Source organism: Oncorhynchus gorbuscha, linkage group LG26, assembly GCF_021184085.1.
Source record: "Oncorhynchus gorbuscha isolate QuinsamMale2020 ecotype Even-year linkage group LG26, OgorEven_v1.0, whole genome shotgun sequence".
NCBI classification, from domain to species: Eukaryota; Metazoa; Chordata; class Actinopteri; order Salmoniformes; family Salmonidae; genus Oncorhynchus; species Oncorhynchus gorbuscha.
Window position 1 is genome coordinate 28,568,396 of NC_060198.1, and position 17,206 is coordinate 28,585,601.

The following is a 17,206-nucleotide window of genomic DNA, read 5'->3' on the forward strand; positions in this document are numbered from 1 at the left end:
TCCATATGTTAGCTTAGCACCCCCCCCCCCTTCCCCCAGCGTCTTAGACTCTATAGAATTCAAATGTGTATGGTGTTTATTAAGAAGGCTAATGCTAAATACCAACACATGAGCCAACAGCACATACTGTGCACACTAGTAACACAAATCATTCATCTACTGGTCTACCATCACTTCCTGGTCTTTCCTGGCAGACAGCCTCCTCCTGGGGGAGATTTTATTCAGGGAAGAAGACAGGGTTAAAGGACAATGGGGAGGTGCCATCCAGGGTTAATGTGCCACTGACATTGACTCCATTTTACTGTTGCTGTAGTCCACTGTTTGCCCTCTCTCAGTGTCAATAACCGCACTTCTGCACCTCAATGCGCTGACACCGTTTCTTATTGGTATCTTCTTTTTGAGCTATTGATCTCATGGTTTTATTCAATTAAGGGTCCCCCGTTTGATGGGGGATAGATCTCTGCGCAGTGGTGATGTCATATATTTGACATTTTCATCTTTCAGAGTGATGAATGACAAATATGGAGGGAAATGACAACATTAGAAAATAGTCAACGTGCACCGTTCTCCTCCTCTGGACCATGTCTTTGGAGAGGAGGTCAATTAAATGAGGTCTGGATTTATTTAGCGTAACACTTAAGGCTGAGTGAGTCTGTGTCTTACACAAATCCACCCGGCTTTTACTGGGGATGTGCATTAGAATTTGTCATAGCAAACAATTGAGGCTTATATCCTCGAGTGCTGTTATTTAGCATTTAATTGAAGTTGTTGTTGTTGTTGTTGTGCCGTTGCTGTCGTGTAGGGATGAGGGCCAGGCCAGCATGGTGAAACATGATGTAAACCTCCCCCAGATGGAGGGCTTTGGCGTTGTTTGCACTAGGTTTGGACAGGGCTCTCATGGAAGATTGAGATGGATCAATGCACACCAGGACGCCTGAACATTTGTCACCACTAGGCTTGACTGGTCACCAATTAGAGCATTCCACTTCTGTCTCTTTATCATCATCAAACAGCCATTGCAGTGTTATGGCGTAACCGGTTGGCTCTCAAATTCATCTTCCAGGGTGAGTCCATCCACAGACTCAACACACAACCCAGATCACTCACAAAAGACCAGGTGTGCGTCTGACTCGGTCGGGCGTATATTTGACCACTGTGTGTTAAGCCTTATAATTGTCATGGAGTTTGTCCGTATGAAGAAGCAAACAATACCTAAATTGCTTTCTGGGTTTGCTTAGTCGGATTTGTTTGTTTTAGGCACCTGCCGGCAGTACCTGCCGGTGAGTCTGTCGTCAGTGACCCAAATCTCTACATCCTTTAACCACTGAGAGATCAGTTCACAGCACAGAGGACAAACACAGAGGTAGGGATGCGAGAGAGATGAGAGAGAGAGGAAGACGGTCTGGAGAGAGGGAGACAGAAGGAAATGAAAGAACAGGAGAGAAGTCATTGGAAGCTGTGGGAGTTGAGGCATGGCTGAGGTTGGCTTTGATTGGTTGGTTGGGAAGTAAGTAGGGCGGAGGGAGTAGGGCTGTTGTGGTGAGAGAAAAAAACGGAATTAAAAATGATGATTGAGCTGTTATACAATGCATAGTCTACCGCATATTACGCATGGCAATTATTATTTTATTTTTTATGATTTAAGATGTCTTTGGTACATAATTGGTGTAGCCTACTGTATACTCACTTGATGAGAGATTGACAATGCAGCCTGAGGCAAGGAACAGCTTTTTTACTACTTTTTGCTACTATAGCCTATAGTCACATCATGCAGCTCACTTATGTTCATTTTAGGGTTTGTATCATTCACAACTAAAGTTACCAAATCTTTCTAAATCATACAGGACCTGTTTCAAATGATCACTTTTACTCTCATACTGTATGTGCAATCGTGCCGAAAGGGAAAAATATCCTTTCTATTTTATTCAGCTAAGTTCAATTATATTCTTCTTACTATAAAATCAAATAATATAAAATAATGGCACGGGACTTATACTATCTTGTCAGCTAAATAAACACGCCTACATCCTACGGCATGGAGCAGAAGCAGATAACATACAGTAGGTCAACTCCTATTCTCTTCTTCTGAAATACATTTTCTTCATATCATGTTTCTTTAGACCTGACCACTAATGAATAATGGATTATTGTGATGGTGTATATTAAACTGATTCATTCCTTTTTTAAAAAAAAATGTAGATGTTCCAAAGGTGCGCAACAGTGGCTTGTATCCGTGGAGGCCAGGAGATGCTCGAGGTGTTTATGTTAATTACCGCTCAATTGCCGTGAGACCGGCAGTCTTTTGCGTGACAATGACCCGTCTGACAACATTTTATGGCCAATGAAAATCATGTGTTTTATGGGGATTTATTTATTGAACGGAAGGAAATGTCTCGTATTGAAGTGACAGAACATTAAAGGGTTACGCAGTAATTACAACTCTCTAGGACTTTGGAACAAACACTTGAAAGGTTACACCTCCTCCCCCTTGTAATACAATGAGGATAATTCACTTAGCTCCGTGTCCAAGTCTTCATTACCCTTAAAACATAGATGTCAGTCTCAATGTGACTTCCCAGGTTAAAAAGGATAAATACAATACAATTGGAGAAAAAAACTGACCATCCTCAAAGGGACATTGTTTTCGGAAATCAGACCTGCTTGGTTTCGAAAAGATCATTAGGAAAAACATTGCGGGAGGCTCACAGCTCAGTTGAGCCTTCCCCCGATCCTATGGAGCTGTTCAGTGGAAGGGGGTGCTGAAATCCCCCCACCGCTCTGCAACTAGCACCATTAAACCTGATATTTAACTGATGGTGGTTATAAACAAGGTTATTTAGTGAGTGAGAGGCTGATTAGTGGTTTCTTATGTTGATCAGGTGCCAATAGCCAAAATAGCGGACAAAAACAAATATCAAGGTTGAAATGGACGTTTTCAGGGTTTAGACATCTGGTTTGTTTCTGTGAAAGGGGTGTTTGGAGGGGGGAGAAGAGGGTGCAGAAAGCTTTTAAAATTGAAAGAGTGAAATGCTGGTCATGGCCTTAGCCCTGTGGCCTGCATTTCATCAGAGCTTTTTTAACACGTGGCTGGCTGGGGTCAGGAGAGGAGATCGTCTCCACTGAGGCATCAGACACAACGAACCAAACATAGCTCAATGCACTACAGCTTTGTAGTTTGTTTATCCTCAAGAAAAACAAAGATCTCAAAATGTGTTTGAGAGAGAGAGAGAGCTTCAGAGGTCCACAAGGAGGACAGACTGAACATACCGGAGTAAGAAAAGAAAGAAAGAAAAAAAGGGTCGGATTCTTTTAAGAGAAACCTGGACCAGGTCAAACAGTAAAATAGAAAGGGCCAAGATAAAGCAAAGCAGTTTGACACATACAACAACACAGAGTTACAGAATTACAGAGTTACACATGGAACAAACAAACAAACAGTCAATAATACAGTAGATAAAAAATATATATATACAGTGTGTGCAAATGAGGTAAGATAAGTGAGGTAAGGAAATAAAATAGGCCATAGTGGCGAGGTAATTACGATATAGCAATAAAACACTGGAGTGATAGATGTGCAGAAGATGAATGTGCAGGTAGAGATACTGGGGTGCAAAGGAGCAAAATAAATAAATAAATACAGTATGGGGATGAGGTAGTTGGGTGGGCTTTTTACAGATGGGCTATGTACAGGTGCAATGATCTGTGAGCTGCTCTGACAGCTGGTGCTTGAAGTTAGTGAGGGAGATAAGAGTGTCCAGCATCAGAGATTTTTGCAGTTCGTTCCAGTCATTGGCAGCAGAGAACTAGAAGGAAGGGTGGCCAAAGGAGGAATTGGCTTTCGAGGTGACCAGTGAAATACACCTGCTGGAGTGCGTGCAGCGGGTGGGTGCTGCTATGGTGACCAGTGAACTGAGATAAGGTGGGGCTTTACCTAGCAAAGGCTAGTGGGTTTGGCGACTAGTATGAAGCGAGAGCCAGCCAACAAGAGTGTACAGGTTGCAGTGGTGGGTAGTATATGGGTCTTTGGTGAAAAAACGGATGGCACTGTAATAGACTGCATCCAATTTGTTGAGTAGAGTGTTGGAGGCTATTTTGTAAATGGCATCAACGAAGTCGAGGATCGGTAGGATAGTCAGTTTTACGAGGGTATGTTTGGCAGCATGAGTGAAGGATGTTTTGTTGCGATATAGGAAGCCGATTCTAGTTTGAATTTTGGATTGGAGATGTTTAATGTGTGTCTGGAATGAGCGTTTACAGGCTAACCAGACACCTATATATTTGTAGTTGTCCACGTATTCTAAGTCAGAGCCGTCCAGAGTAGTGATGTTGGACAGGCAGCAGGTGCGAGCAGCGATCGGTTGAAAAGCATGCATTTGTTTTACTTGCACTTAAGAGCAGTTGGAGGCCACGGAAGGAGAGTTGTATGGCATTGAAACTCGTCTGGAGGTTTGTGTGTCCAAAGAAAGGCCAGAAGTATACAGAATGGTGTCGTCTGCATAGAGGTGGATCAGAGAATCACCAGCAGCAAGACATCACTGATGTATACAGAGAAGAGAGTCGGCCCGAGAATTTAACCCTATCAGAGAAGTAGTTGGTGAACCAGGCAAGGCAGTTATTTGAGAAACCAATGCTGTTGAATCTGCCGATAAGAATGTGGTGATATCGTTTAGGACCTTGATCGTGGCTGAGATGTGATGACCTGCTCAGAAACCAGATTGCATAGCGGAGAAGGTAGAGTGGGATTCGAAATGGTCGGTGATCTGTTTTTTTTGTGTGTTTTTATTTCTTTATTTATTTTTATCCCCTTTTCTACCCAATTTCGTGGTATCCAATTGTTAGTAATTACTATCTTGTCTCATCGCTACAACTCCCATACAGGCTCGGGAGAGAAGAAGGTCGAAAGCCATGCATCCTCCGAAACACAGCCCAACCAAGCCACACTGCTTCTTAACACAGCGCGCCTCCAACCCGGAAGCCAGCCGCACCAATGTGTCGGAGGAAACACCATGCACCTGGCGACCTTGGTTAGCGCGCGCTGCGCTCGGCCCGCCACAGGAGTCGCTGGTGTGCAAAGAGACAAGGATATCCCTACCGGTCACGGCCGGCTGCGACAGAGCCTGGGCGCGAACCCAGAGTCTCTGGTGGCACAGCTAGCGCTGCGATGCAGTGCCCTAGACCACTGTGCTGACCAGGGAGGCCCGGTGATCTGTTTGTTAACTTGGCTTTCGAATAACTTAGAAAGGCAGGGTAGGATAGATATAGGTCTGTAGCAGTTTGGGTTAAGACTGTCTCCCCCTTTGAAGAGGGGGATGACCGCGGCAGCTTTCCAATCTTTGGAACAGTACATAGACACAGTCACTGTCCTCCTGTCTATCCAGTTGGGTTTGGCTCTCTGATTGACTCCCCTGTGCTGTGCTGTGTGGGTCCTGGCTGGGCTTTATCAATGGACTCCTTTCATACACAGCTGAAACAAGTCACCGCTGTCTGTGCATTGGTCACTTGGCTCCCACTGAGAGGACTCACAACACAGAGGAGAGAGAGACAAAGTCAAAGTGCAGTGAGCTGGCGGGGTAGGAGGGGAGGGGTGGGAGGGAGGAAGGAAGGAAGGAGGAAGAGATGGGGTGCATTTAAGGGAACTGGGTGGATGGTGTATGATAGGGTAGGAATGTCGGAAAAGAGGTGGCACAGAGATGACATGGAAAGTTGTAAATGTGCATGTGTGTGTGTTAATGTGTGTAAGCCTGCTCTGCCTCACTGCTTTACTTGCTGATGTGGCACTTTAACACACTGCACATCCAGGTGAACGAAGAAACAGAGCGAGGGGCATGACTTCAGTGAAAACAACAAACACTAACACTGTACCCTCAGGGTGTGTGTTCCACTAGAGCAGCCATGACTTCATCAACTGCATTGTTTATTAATGTGACAGCACTGACGATGGCCAGAGCTTTCCCATGATGTTGCACGATGATTTAAGTCCATAAGTCATCATTTTAGTCAAACAATTATATATTTTGGCTTGATGCGACAAATCCGAACTCCCCACTTCGTGCAAATCTGTGTGAATGCGGTATATTTTACCATGATATGATGTATAAATTATTTTCAGCCTAGGTATCGTTGAATTTTTATGTTACTGCCCACCAGCATGGCGTTGTTTATTAAAACAGCTGCAAAGTTATTCCTCTTTGTGGATGAGATGAGCCAATCAGTCTTTTATCCACTCTGGCCGCCAGAACCATATAAAAAATTCAAATATGGGATGTAAACTTGTGTTTTTCCACCTTTTTTACCAAAAAATTATCATAATCTATTGGCTAGTTGGTGAATTTGCACTTATTTTTGTAGTCTGTAGTAAAAAAAAAAATATATATATATATAACCATTTTCTAAAGCCGAAGCCTGCCAGCAGCTTACCCACCAAAGCACCTCGTCCATTATGATGTCGAAAAATGCATATCATCGATCTTTCATTAGTTATCCATATTACCGGTGCTTCATCTTATTCTTTCTAACTATTTCTGCAGCGGAAGTTGCCAAGACTTTGGAGAGAACAATAGATGGTGAAGTCAAAGATAGGCCAGTGGTTTCCATCTGTGACAAAGTTTTCCCTAAATCAATGCTTGATGACAAATCCAGCTCCAGAATCAGCTATAGAGCCAGCTGGCTAATCTTTTTTAAGATGGTGTAGCAAAAAAAAAGCAATAGCATTAGCATTAGCATAACATTAGCTAGCGAGATAAGATTAGCCAGATGTCAGTGCCCTATTTGTTGATGTTTATCAACTCAACATGGAAATTCCCACACCCATTTTGTGACTACGTATAGGTAGCCTTCGTAATTCTTTCGAGGTGGAACCTAAAGTGCATTTCCTCTTAGGAAAGTACGTCAAAACAGTGGTGGCAACTTCCTGTGGGGAACAGACGAGCAATGACTAATCCAGGTGTTTAGTCGAGGTAAACAACCGAAGATCAGTACTTCTGTGGATGGTTCTTTTTTCTGTCGGTGGTTATTTTTCAGGAGAGCGAAATAGATACTTCAATGCACAATCATAACTCAAAGGTTGTGCAAAACCAGTCAAATTACTGTACCGCTGTCTAGACACATGCCTGGTGCTTTAGTTCAATAAAGTGTACAGTTTCTTTAAATACACACTGCAGTCACTAAAGGGAACTGTCAAATGAGAGATTATTTACCTGCTATGCACTGGCTCAACAAACCCTCATTGCAGCCTGCGCTGTTAGGCAGTAATAAGAAAAACAATCATTTGTCATTCTTCATTCCCTAAATCCCGTTCCCCATGGCCATGGCTCAGTGTGTGTTTGTTTATTGTCTAGTCCATTTTCCCTGACAGCGACATACAGAGACCCAGGGTAGACAAGGTAGGGCCTTATGAAGTAACTATTTTTCATGCAGTGTGCTGACACTCACTGGGCTGTGACATGCTGTTGAGTGAATAAGAGTGTGAGATCATGAAGAGGCCTTGCTGTCTGTCCCAGGGGTTCTGCTCTGTGAATCACATGGCACGTAGGGCTACACAGTTTTGATCATGATAGAGTTATCATTGATAGTACCCTTAATCAATAATATTATTCCAGCATCTTATATATCCTTTCTCGACGAGGGCTTCTCTCTTTCTAAAAATAGGGAGATTCACTGGCAGTCCTCCCACTCCGCCAGACACTACTGAATATCAGTCTTACTGACTACATTTAAATACATATTCAAAGAGGTGCTGCTAGTGCTTGATGCAGACAAAAGAGGTGGTCAGTCTGTAGAATATAAACTTACAAAGGGTTCTGGACAGCCACTTCAGAACTGTCCCTCATGCACCTTCTAACCCACAGGGAAAACAACCGACAGACACTGTGCACTACTGCAGTGTCCAAGAACATAGACATTTTCTGGCGCAGCATAGTCCTCTACAGTGACGTTATATTTTATTAAAAACCTTGCTGCTTTTAAACGACTGGTAGAGCTATTGCTCCAGGTAAATGGCAATATGTATCGAAAGAAAACCACGCTAGGGAGTAATAACACTCAAACGTGGAAACATCTCACAACTGTAAGTGATTCAGCTGCAATTGAATGCATTTTTGGCATTTTAGTATTTCCTTTTCGCTCCTCAGTCGTGCCTAGGGCTAGACTGGCTACCCAAAACCCTTGCTCTGGCCAAACGCTACACCAAGCCCACGGTTGCTGGTTTCTTCTCTGCAATGAGTCTGGATTTGAGTACCTCCACAACGATTTCGAGAGTGGATATTCATTCTAGAAGCCATAGGTCCTATTCCTGGCTGGACTGCTTGTGGTGTCACTCACATTGTTGTCATTGGCCACGCCCAGAGGTTGCTGCCATGGAGGATGCCACTGTTGACAGTCTCCAAGCAGTGAAAGGTCGCATAGAATGAAACAGTGCAATAATATATACAGTGGGGCAAAAAAATATTTAGTCAGCCACCAATTGTGCAAGTTCTCCCACTTAAAAAGATGAGAGAGGCCTGTAATTTTCATCATAGGTACACTTCAACTATGACAGACAAAATGGAGAGAAAAAAAATCCAGAAAATCACATTGTAGGATTTTTAATTAGTTTATTTGCAAATTATGGTGGAAAATAATTATTTGGTCAATAACAAAAGTATATCTCAATACTTTGTTATATACCCTTTGTTAGCAATGACAGAGGTCAAATGCTTTCTGTAAGTCTTCACAAGGTTTTCACACACTGTTGCTGGTATTTTGGCCCATTCCTCCATGCAGATTTCCTCTAGAGCAGTGATGTTTTGGGGCTGTTGCTTGGCAACACAGACTTTCAACTCCCTCCAAAGATTTTCTATGGGGTTGAGATCTGGAGACTGGCTAGGCCACTCCAGGACCTTGAAATACTTATTACGAAGCCACTCCTTCGTTGCCCGGGCGGTGTGTTTGGGATCATTGTCATGCTGAAAAACCCAGCCACGTTTCATCTTCAATGCCCTTGCTGATGGAAGGAGGTTTTCACTCAAAATCTCACGATACATGGCCCCATTCATTCTTTCCTTTACACTGATCAGTCGTCCTGGTCCCTTTGCAAAAAAACAGCCCCAAAGCATGATGTTTCCAGCACCATGCTTCACAGTAGGTATGGTGTTCTTTGGATGCAACTCAGCATTCTTTGTCCTCCAAACATGACGAGTTGTGTTTTCACCAAAAAGTTCTATTTTGGTTTCATCTGACCATATGACATTCTCTCAATCTTCTACAATTTTGTTTCTGGTGTCCTTTGACAGCTCTTTGGTCTTGGCCATAGTGTGGTTTGGAGTGTGGCTGTTTGAGGTTGTGGACAGGTGTCTTTTATACTGATAACAAGTTCAAACAGGTGCCATTAATACAGGTAACAAGTGGAGGACAGAGGAGCCTCTTAAAAAGAAGTTACAGGTCTGTGAAAGCCAGAAATCTTGCTTGTTTGTAGGTGACCAAATACTTATTTTCCACCATAATTTGCAAATAAATTCATTAAAAATCCTACAATGTGATTTTCTGGATTTTTTTTTCTCGTTTTGTCATTTTGAACTTGCACAATTGGTGGCTGACTAAATACTTTTTTGCCCCACTGTAGGATAAGTTAGTGATTGGAAAGGATTACAGTGAGGCGGGGCTTGGCAACCTGAAGAGCACAATTGTGGGAAATTATATTTAATCTACCAGGAAAGTTCTAATATCATAATAATAACTTTATTTGTATAGCGCTTTTCAAGTAACAAAGTGCTTCACGTCATAAAATAGAATTACTAACAAAGAAACAAAAACAGTAGGAAGGAGAATGAAAAAAGATAGCTCATTGAAATAACACATTGAAATCATACATTAAAAGCATTTGTAGCACTTTAGAATAAAGCATTCATAATGGATTTGTAAATAGTTTATTCATCGTTCATTAATCATTATTCCCACATTTGTAGATGTTAGCAACCTAGTTATTCCAGGATTTATCAACAACTTTTAAAGTATTTAATAATGATTCATGCCATCAGTAAACATTCCAACAGTACCTGATGCTACTTAAGGTCTCAAAATGGCCCCTAGATGATCAACGGTTACAGGGCCGGCCCGCTCATTAGGCAGGATTATGTGGACGCCTATGGAGACAGATTGATGAGGGCGGATTTTTAAGAGCTAAACTGACCAAGACACACCTCCAACTGTCACAAATATTACCGAAGGTGACTCCCCTTCTTGTTCGGGTGGCGCTCGGCGGTCGTCGTCGCCGGTCTACTAGCTATCGCCGATCCGTTGTTCTGTGTTCATTTAGTTTTGTCTAATTGGTAGCACCTGTTTCTAGTTTGGTTGTTAGGATAGGGTATATATAGTCTGTTTAGCCCGCTTCTGTTTCGTGCGGGCTTGTTCGTCTGTTTTGTTGGTTGAGTGTATTTTGTTGCATTTTGGGTTTCACGCTGTCCGTTTATATTTCTGTTCATTTGTGTTTCCACTTTTGTACATGTTATGTTTCCGGGACATTAAAGCGTGTTGTTTTTCCCACATCTTTTGCTCTCTGCGCCTGACTCCACACCTCTTCACTCATTTACCGTAACACCAACAACATAAAACTTCACATAAATCTGCCCAAAAACAATTTCTCTCAATGAGTGGCATATGGGCATTTCAGGTGAGGGCTGATTCCGCCATGTGATAAGCACGGCCCACTTTGTCAAAGCAGGGGCGCAAAATATTTTGTTTGTCCATTCCCAGCGCGCCTTCCTTATTGGAGAGACGCTTAGATGTGGTGCTCCACCAGCATTCCGGCAAAAAAAAATATCTAACATAAATCATGTAGCAGATATAGCCAGGGTAACACATTCACAATAATTCAGACAAAATGCTATTACACCACTTTTTTATCATTACCGCATGTCATAGGCATGACTCCTCTCCCTTGTAACTATTCCCCAGGTAGTTTACTCTAAACGAGAATGTGTTATCAGTCAACTTACCTGGTAAAATAAGGGTTAAATAAAAAATAAAATAAAGAACAACTAGCCATTAATTAATAGCCAAATATGTCATTACACTTTTTTTGTGTAACAGAAGTGATTTCTTTGAAGTGCTTATTTGACAATTAGATGAAAACATCTTGACTTGGATTGGGTAGCTGATATTCAGAGTTTAAATGGCCAAATTGATTAGTCACAGGAATCAGGACTAATAAAGCCAATGCAACGGCCTGTTTTACAAACCGTGGGCCGACCACATGGATGGGCATTCATGAAATTCATTTGCAGCCCGACATGGTAGGCTACACCACAGTAAGCACAGACCAACGTCGACATTGGTTTTTAACCTGTTCCGGACTAGATCTGAACCAATCATAGACGTCTATGTTTGGTTCAGATTTGAAACCGTGAATGTTGAAACAATAAGGACACAATACAGAGGATGTTTAAGAACATATGTTGAGAATTGTATTCCAAAACAGTCACTCTGTTGTAATAGTGTGCTGTGTAACTTTAGACACACTATGCTGAGTAAAATAAAAGCATGAATTCGAAAATGTTTCTTGGCACTGACGTTTCTACCAAAACCTCCCGCTCATTTTACTTCACATGCGAAGCAGTCGAAGGTAAATGCACTGCCTTCGCCCAAACCTGGTATGTTCATCTGTGATGAAAACACAAACTCCAAAACGACTCCTTATCCTATGCATTATGTCGTTGTCGTAACAGATTCTTCGGGTTACGCGCAAAATCTGCCCACGGGCGATTAAGAGCAGTCTAGAGAACTTCTTACGAGGTAACGAAACACATACCCGAATAGATCATTTCGCTGAACTATCCCATGACGTTTAAAAAGTTATTACGTTTAAATAACAAGGTGCCACCAAACAAAGCCGCATGCCAAAATAGTCTGGGGTTTAAAAGACCGAGGCAGTGGAAGCATGTCCATCTTTTTGTGAGAAATAACACTGGTCACTCAAAACATAGATGAAGTATTTATAAAGTATAAACAGCCCACACTTTAGATGAAGCCATGCAAAAGACAGCTAAGTAAATGGTTTATAAGGGCCTACATTCAACATCTGACGACTGGAATAATGATTCATAAATGATTTACTCATCCATTATAAATGCGTTATTACGTGGAGTTGTGTTAAGGTTCTATCAAAGCATCTTTATAAAAGTGCCATCAGCAGGGATTTTGAAAAGAGGCACTGAATCTGCAAGCCTGGCCCCATGTGGCAGACGGTTCCAAAGTCTATGGCCATAATGGCAAATGTCCGGCAAATGGAAAATGTGGGAGAGTGGCAGGGAAAATGGAATTGGATTGTGAGTTGGGGTAAAGTATGGGAATTAGGCTTTGAGGAGAATGGCAGCTGACCACGAGATTTGATAAGAGCCATGGAAGGCATTGTGGACCTGGTACAGTGAAGCATCTTGTGAAGGTGATGGCTTGATTTGTCTGCCTGTGACATTATACAACACTTCCTTTCCCACAACAAATTGCAGTGAAGGAAACCATTCTGAACATGGGAGAGCGAAAGGGAATACACACAAGGTGTTGATCAATACTCCACTCTTTGAGCAGACAATATCCCCAGTTTAGCCTTGTTTATACCTGGCACCATCATGCATCCTGTGTCTTGATCTTGTCCCCATTCTTATTGTGACCACATCTTCAGAAATGTTTCCACACATGGTATTACAGTGTGTCTGTTATCCGTCCACTGTGACTGCATTTGTGAACACATTTCCCGGTGACACCCTGTATGCAAAGTATTTGCAAGATAACCCTTTCAAAATAATATTCATGTTATCTGAAATCAAATTAAAAAAGCGACCAAAACAGGCTGCGAAATTGCTAAATTACAGTGAATTTCCATATTATGTAGAACGGAAATGTATACATTTGTACCTTAACCATTTTCTTCCAAAGTACATTCCACATACAGTGACTTCAGAAAGTATTCACACCACTTGACTTTTTCCACATTTTGTAGTGTTACGTCCTGAATTTAAAATGTATTAATTTGAGATTCTGTGTCATTGGCCTACATACATAATATCAAAGTGGAATTATGTTTTTAGATATTTTTTTCCAAATGAATAAAAAATGGAAAGCTGAAATGTCTTGAGACAATAAAGAAAAAACAGGTTTTTAGAAATGTTTTCAAATGTATAAAAAAACAACTGAAATATCACATTTCCATAAGTATCCGGACCCTTTACTCAGTACGTTGTTGAAGCACCTTTGGCAGCGGTTACAGCCTCAAGTCTCCTTGGGTATGATGCTACAAGCTTGGCACACCTGTATTTGTGGAGTTTCTCCCATTCTTTTCTGCAGATCCTCTCAAACTCTGTCAGGTTGGATGAGGTCGCTGCACAACTATTTTCAGGTCTCTTCAGAGATGTTTGATCAGGTTCAAGTCTGGGCTCTGGCTGGGCCACTCAAGGACATTCGGAGACTTGTCCCGAAGCCACTCTTGTGTTGTCTTGGCTGTGTGCTTAGGGTCCTTGTCCTGTTGGAAGGTAAACTTTCTGTTAAGGGAATTTTTATCAATGATGACTAATTATGTATACATTTCAATCAGGACTGACTAATCAGAATACTATTATGTTACTGTATATGTACTAATCCGCAATACTATTATGTTACTGTATATGTACTAATCAGAATACTATTATGTTGCTGTATATGTATGAGTTTTCTTTCTTGATCCCAGTGCTGAATATAATGTGTGTAAATGTGGTCAAGAGTTAGAACAATGACTGTCTGTTCCTTGGTAGAAATGAATGAACAATATCTTCAGACTGGCTAGAATGCTTATCTACACAAGAAGACCTTGGCTCATAAATTATATTAAATTGGTAGCGAGACGATGTGGGAAGGCTTGAGATACTGCCTTTGTACCAGGGTGGGAGAAGAGACAGGTTGGTACTGGAACTAATGACGTCATTTTAAGTTTATAACCTGTCGTAACCTGCACCGTGTTCAGTACTCTCGTGAATAAACTCTGCTGATTGACTTTAAGACTGGGCTCTGTCCATTATTATAGAATAAGGGTCTTACAAATCCTTATGAATTGACAGAGTGTTTAATTTTAATTGGGTATTAAAACATAGTGCAATTTAATTCTTGTAACACTTTCTCACCAGTCTGAGGTCCTGAGCGCTCTGGAGCAGGTTTTCATTAAGGATCTCTCTGTACTTTGCTCCGTTCATCTTTCTATTGATCCACTGAAAAACTTCCCCACAGCATGATGCTGCCACCACCATGCTTCACCGTAGGGATAGGTGCAACGTTTCCTCCAGACGTGACATTTGGCATTCAGGCCAAAGAGTTCAATCTTGGTTTCATCAGACCAGAGAATCTTGTTTCTCATGGTCTGAGAGTCTTTGGGTGCCTTTTGGCTAACTTCAAGTGGGCTGTTTTGCTGAGGAGTGACTTCTGTCTGGCCACTCTACCATAAAGACCTGATTGGTGGAGTGCTGCAGAATTGGTTGTCCTTCTGGAAGGTTCTCCCATCTCCACAGAGGAACTTTGGAGCTCTGTCAAAGTGACCATTTGGGTTCTTGGTCATCCCCCTGACCAAGGCCCTTATCCCCCGATTGCTCCATTTGTCAGAGCAGCCAGCTCTAGGAAGAGTCTTGGTTGTTCCAAACTTCTTCCATTTAAGAATGACAGAGGGCACTGTGTTTTTGCGGACCTTCAATGTAGCAGAAACTTTTTGACACTCTTCCCCAGATCTGTGCCTTGACACAGTCCTGCCTCGCACCTCTATGGACAATTCCTTCGACCTCGTGGCTTGGTTTATGCTCTGACATGCACTGTCAACTGTGGGACCTTATAAAGACAGGTGTGTGCATTTCCAAATCATGTTCAATTTATCATCAAGTTGTAGAAACATCTCAAGGATGATCAATGGAAACAGGATGAACTTGAGCTCAATTTCGAGTCTCTTAGCAAAGGGTCTGAATACTTATGTAAATAAGTTTGTTTTTTAGTTTTAATACTTTTTAATAATAATAATAATAATAATAATATTTTTTTTAAATGTCTAAAAACCTGTTTCGCTTTGTCTGGATGTCATAAGGTGAATGCACCAATTTGTAAGTCGCTCTGGATAAGAGCGTCTGCTAAATGACTTAAATGTAATGTAAATGTCATTATGAGGTACATTTTAAAATAAGGCTGAAACGTAACAAAATGTGGAAAAAGGGAAGGGGTCTGAATACTTTACGAATGCACCGTATATATATTTTATTCGTTTGGAATTTGGTCTTTACTACTACAGCCCAGAGAAGCGCATTGAATAACATATTCATAAATGACAAAAATATTTTTTAAATTAATTTTAAGATACAAGGTTTAGAAGGTTTAGAAGTGATTTTGATGGGGATTTTTTTATTATACTACTTAGATTCAAGCAGACTTTTCATATACCATTACATATTTTGAAATTCCCAAAAATAAGGTAACTTTGGTTTTGTACACAGTCAGACAAAACGTGGTATAGAAAAGGACAATCTTAGGTGAGTACATGGGGAGTCAAAATCACTGATGCAGGTCCTCGACCACCCTTTGGTGGTCTGGATAACTTCTGTCTTCTGAGAAAATAAAGGTCCTATCTACAGTTTTACATTACTATAGACTAACTGTAGGTGTTATTCATGCTCCAGTGTTTATACTGCAGTAGTTTATGTGTCGGGGGGCTAGAGTCAGTCAGTTATATCTGGAGTATTTCTCCTGTCTCAGCCTCCAGTGTTTATACTGCAGTAGTTTATGTGTCTAGGGGCTAGAGTCAGTCTGTTATATCTGGAGTATTTCTCCTGTCTCATCCTCCAGTGTTTATACTGCAGTAGTTTATGTATCTAGGGGCTAGAGTCAGTCTGTAATCTCTGGAGTATTTCTCCTGTCTCAGCCTCCAGTGTTTATACTGCAGTAGTTTATGTGTTGGGGGGCTAGAGTCAGTCTGTTATATCTGGAGTATTTCTCCTGTCTCAGCCTCCAGTGTTTATACTGCAGTAGTTTATGTGTCTAGGGGCGTCAGTCAGTTATATCTGGAGTATTTCTCCTGTCTCATCCTCCAGTGTTTATACTGCAGTAGTTTATGTGTCGGGGGGCTAGGGTCAGTCTGTTATATCTGGAGTATTTCTCCTGTCTCATCCTCCAGTGTTTATACTGCAGTAGTTTATGTGTCGGGGTCTAGGGTCAGTCTGTTATATCTGGAGTATTTCTCCCGTCTTATCCTGTGTCCTTTGTGAATTAAAGTATGCTCACTCTGATTCTCTTTCTCTCTTTTTCTCTCTCTCTCTCTCTTTCTTTCTTTCTTTCTTTCTTTCTTTCTTTCTTTCTTTCTTTCTTTCTTTCTTTCTCTCTCGAGGACCTGAGCCCTAGGACCATGCCTCAGGACTACCTGGCTTGATGACTCCTTGCTGTCCCCAGTCCACCTGGCTGCGCTGCTGCTCTAACTGTTCTACCTGTGACTATGGAACCCTGACCTGTTCACCGGACGTGATACCTGTCCCAGACCTGCTGTTTTCAACTCTCTAGAGACAGCAGGAGCTGTAGAAATACTCTGAATGATTGGCTATGAAAAGCCAACTGACATTTACTCCTGAGGTGCTGACCTGTTTCACCCTCGACAACTACTGTGATTATTATTATTTGACCTTGCTGGTCATTTATGAACATTTGAACATCTTGGCCATGTTCTGTTATAACCTCCACCCGGCAAAGCCAGAAGAGGACTGGCCACCCCTCTTGGCCTGGTTCCTCTCTAGGTTTCTTCCTAGGTTCTGGCCTTTCTAGGGAGTTTTTCCTAGCCACCGCGCTTCTACACCTGCATTGCTTGCTGTTTGGGGGTTTAGGCTGGGTTTCTGTACAGCACTTTTTGACTTCAGCTGATGTAAGAAGTGCTTTATAAATCAATTTGATTTAATTCGATTTTTGGCTCGGGTCAAAATGACCCCAAAGGACTTCAATTTTTTTGTTGATACAGAAACACTATAAACTATCAAAAATAAAGAGAGTTGCACACACCATATTTAATCTCCCAGTAATTCATTGGGTAAATTGTTTATATATAGAGTGTGCGACTCTTTATTTTCATAGTTTATAGTTTTTTCGCCGTTAGTCAGCACCTCCACACAAAATATTATTTTCTGGGTGTGCGCCAGCTCATGTTTATTATGATACAGAATCACTAAGCAGTGATTTAGATGTATTAAAAACC